A 4,743-nucleotide genomic window follows, 5' to 3' on the forward strand; every position below is an offset into this window, starting at 1 on the left:
TTTTTTTATTGTAGAGATGAGGGTCTCGCCAACTTGCCCAGGCGGGTCTCAAACCGTGGCTCAGGCAATCCACTCACCTCAGCCTCCCAAAGGTGCGAGATTACAGGCTGAGCCACCAAGCTCAGCTTAGGGACCACTTTTTAAGGATTACTTTCTTCCCCACTTTATCTCTTTTCTCCTTTTTTCCTCTCTCCCGGGCTTTTGAGAAATAAAAAACAGATTGGGGGAGGGAAGCTAACCTTTTTTTGTTTTGAACATTTTCAAATGATTGCATTCACAGGAAGCTTTAAAGTGACTATGTATAATTGTGGTTTTTTGGGGTTTTTTTTGAGACAGGGTTTCACTTTATGATCCAGGCTGGAGTACAGTGGCATAATCATGGCTCATGGAAGCCTCGAACTCCTGGGGCTCAAGTGGTCCTCCTGTCTCAGCCTCCCAAGTAGCTGGGACGACAGGCATGTGCCACCACACTGGGCAAATTTTTTAAATTTTTTTTATTTTTTGTAGAGACAGGATCTTGTTATGTTGCCTAGACTGGTCTTGAACTGGGCTCAAGCAATCCTCCTGCCTTAGCTTCCCAAAGTGCTGGAATGACAAGTGTGAGTCACCATGCCCAGCTAATTTTTTGATTTTTGTGTTGCCTGGTCTTGAACTCCTGGCCTCAAGTGATCCTCCTGCCTTGGCCTCCCAAAAGTGCTGGGATTACAGGTGAGTCACTGCACCAGGTCAAAAAATAACAATATATTTTTAAGTCAAAATGTTGGTTTGAAGTCTAACATTTCATTGAGATAATTTAAACCCATATTTTTCCAAGGCTGTATTCATGATTTTACATCCATTTAACAAATACTTATGAAATGCTACTTTGTGGCAGGCACTTTTCTAGTGCAAGGGTACAAATAATGAGCAGTTAAACCTCTAGCTCAAATTTTATCAAACTGGAATTTCTTCAGGGTAGAGTCAACTAGTTCTCTTTAACAATCCTGTGAGCTACTCAGGTAGTATAGCGTTTGTCTGTTTATTTGACCATCTTAACCATTTTTAAGTGTACAGTTCAGTAATGTTAGTATATTCACATTGTTGTGCAACAGATCTCCAGAACTTTTTCAATTTGCAAAACTCAAACTTGTACCCATTAGGTATATAACTCCTCATGTTCCTCTCCCCCACCCACTGATAATCACCATTCTTTCTGTATCTATGAATTTGACCACTTCAGATACTTCATATAAATGAAATCACACACAATATTTATGTATAAAAATGTTTCTAAGTGTGACTCTTTATATATGTCTCCTTGATTATTCTCTCAAGCAATGCTGCCCTTAAACCCAAGCAACTGGAGCTCTTGGGCTGGGTGGGGACCTTATTGGTCCTTTTCTGGCCATATACCCCTAAGACAGAGTCTGAGGCTAAGAAGTCTAAGAACATAGAACATGCACCCACCAGAGTCTATGTGCCTTCCTTTAGACCACCCTCTAGGTACCTGCTCAAATATCCCCAGATTTGCTTTCAGGGCCTTTTCATAGGTCCACCCTCCCCAGAATGGACCTGTTATTGTGTATAGCCCTAGGCCCAAAAGGTGTTGGTGGAGGCATGGTGTGGATCTTCAGGATGGGTGTCCACATGCAGGCATTCGAGTCGGAAATAGGGCCCTCCATTCATACCTTTTCTCTGGACTTAGTAGATCAATGTTAGTTAAACATATACTATTCACAAGGTCTGAAGAACATTTAATTCCACTACTGTAAACCTGTTTTTAACTGGCTGTATTTTCTAGAATCAGTGTATGACTAGCTAGCTCCCTAGTGTATGGAGTCTAGTTGGTGAACCAGATGGATAAGATTTTCTGCTTAGTTAAGGAAGCCTGTACTAGGGTGAAAAAACTGTTGTTATTAAATTTGAATCTGTTCTCTTTTGCATATGTAACACTCATGAATGCTAATGGAAAACACAGATGATACATTCATGTAGCAAAGGGAGACAAGGCCCCTGAATGATCTATTCCAGCGGGTAGACACACAGACAATTCAGTAATTTTGGAAGCTCAGAGAGGCGAATGAGCTTGCTCGAGCTACACAGACACCCAGCTTCATGGCTGAATCCCAGAAGCAGCCTGGGAGGTTTTGTGAGGAGATGAAGTAAAGTCATCTATTTCCTTGGTAAGGTAAAGGGTTCCTCTCAGGATCATCTTCCACCCCAGCTGCTGTGTTTTAGCCACAAATCACAGCTTAATGTTGTGACAGAAATGTGGTAGAAGGAAAAAAAATGCTGAAGGGTCACAAGCAAGGAGCTGGTCACAACAGCTGAGAGGTACAATTTTCTCCCAACAGTTGTTTCTTCCAGAACTGGCCAAGTAGACCCATCCCACCCACAGGGCTGGGAGTCCAGTAATTCTTGCGATGAATGCTCCCCAAGCTTAGCATTCTTTCACTTGCCATCCAATGAACAACTCAAATTTGGCAAGTTCAAATCTGAAGCGCTCATCGTCACCCCCAAACATATTCCTTTTCCTGTGCTCCCTGGGTCAGGGACCTGACAACCCACCCCCAGCCCTTGCCGCAGTCACTCAAGCCTGAACATTCCTCAACTCCTCCTACACCTCCCCAAATCCGGATATCTGGGCTTCCTAAATCTCTACTTCCTAATCTCTTTCACATGCGGTCCACACCTTCCTGTCCCCATTGCCACCACCACCTATTTCCGGAACAATTTATAGCCTCCCAAGGGTCCTGCCTTTAGTCCTCCGCTCGCAGCTATTCACCGCTTTGGAACAATCTCTGCCATCCTTGTTGCCGGAGATAGCATCTGCAACGTGAATTCAATCATGTCCTTCCCTTTCAGTGGCTTCCCACTCTAATAGGAGACGCCCACTCCCAAAAAAGCACCTTCGCCATCTGAACTGGCCAAGCTCCTCCTTAACCTAAACTAGACTCTCGGCCCATCCCTCTGTCGCTTTTCTATCAATTGATCATTTAACACATATTTACTGAGCATTCACTGCTTTTGCTAGGCTATGCGCTAAATGTTGCAATTACACAAGGGGAGCAGAAAAATACCCCAAAGCCCCCAAACCACACAGAGTTTACATCTGAGAGTTACTGTCCTCTGGTACAAGGTGGAGAATGAAATCCGCCTCTGCCTTCCAGGCGCTTGCAATGTAAAAACCTGCGGGGTTATCAGCAGATAACTCCCCTCCAGCACTGACTGCTTCCACAATAGGACACAACGGAAGCGCAACCCGTCCGGACACCGAGCGTGCTCACTCTGCGGTCCCGAGCGCGAGTTCGGACAGGCAGCGCCCCCCTCCGACTGTGAGTGGTAATGTCCTACAACTCCGCACGGTTCCTCGCACCCCTCCGGCCTTAATGGTACGCCCCACCCGCAGGCACCCAGACGGCGGAAGTGAGCCGCGGGGGCGGGACCTGTTGTCCCGGGTGACGGAAGTGCGGCGGCGTTCGTTTGAGCGGGCTTTTCGGAAGTTTGGGGCTGCAGTGAAGCTCAGGTGACGTGCAGGGGGTCTTGGGCGCTGCTCGGGCGGTGGGACTGGGCCCCTGGGAAGAAGCGGGCCTGTGAGGGCAGGAGGACTCCCGTCTCGACGTGGCGTTCTGGCATTTTTTGTGGCCAGGATGGTCGAAGTGCTGGACTGCCTCCCGCCGCGCCCCCTGGCTTTCGCGGGTTCCTCCTCCTCGGGCGCGCCTCGCTCCGAGCCCCTCCGGTTTAGTTCGGCTTCTGCTTGTGGGAACTTTCTCTTAACCACGTTACCGTTCGTAGCTCGGCCGCAATCCCCATCACCAGCTACCTCGTTTTTTGTTTTTTAGTTGGAGTCTCACTCTGTCACCCAGACTGGAATGCAGTGGCCGCTCCCGGCCCCCGCAGCCTCGAGCTGCTGGGCTCCGGCGATCCTTCCGGCCTTCCAAGAAGCCGGAACTGCAGGCGCGCGCTGCCACGCCTGGCTAATTGCTACCTCGTTTTAATAGTTTCTGTGTGTTTTGGGTCTTGCTCTCGGAAGAGTCCTAAAGTGAAGAACACGGCGTCTCGCGTCTGGTGTTCTTGGGTCTCGACTTTGTCTTGACGCTCTCTGGGGCCCCTTGACAAGGTATCCGCTGTACTTCCAGGGACCTCACAACTACCTATTATTCACTTCTGGCTTGAGGACGATTTGAGCAACTGCACCTGCTGAAATAGATTGTTGTTGTTGTTGTTGTTGTTTTGAGTTGGAGTCTCACTTCGTCGCCCAGACTGGAGTGCAGTGGCCGCTCCCGGCCACCGCAGTCTCGACTTGCTGGGCTCTGGCGATCCTTCCACCTCAGCCTTCCAAGTAGCCAGAATTACAGGCATGCGCTACCACGCCCAGCTGATTTTTTGATTTATTGTAGACATGAGGTCTCGCCAAGTTACCCAGGCGGGTCTCGAACCCGCGGGCTCAGGCAGTCCACTCACCTTAGCCTCCCAAAGCGCGGGATTACAGGCTGAGTCACCAAGCCCGGCTAAAATAGATTAATTTTAAACACATAATCAGAAAGTGTCTGCCCCTTCTGACTGGACGCCTCTTTTTTGTTTTTGTTTTTTTGCTAATAGAACATTTATTGAGAATTAAAACAGTACATCTAACACCATGAAACATAGACTTAGATTTCAGTGAAGAATTTATATTTTTTAATTTTTGTTATTTTTGATATTTATTTTTTATCCTAAAATTTTTTCATTTTTATTTTATTCAATTTTTTTTTTTTTTTTTTT

Source organism: Carlito syrichta, unplaced genomic scaffold (genome assembly GCF_000164805.1).
Source record: "Carlito syrichta isolate Samal-C Ts95f unplaced genomic scaffold, Tarsius_syrichta-2.0.1 Scaffold313872, whole genome shotgun sequence".
NCBI classification, from domain to species: Eukaryota; Metazoa; Chordata; class Mammalia; order Primates; family Tarsiidae; genus Carlito; species Carlito syrichta.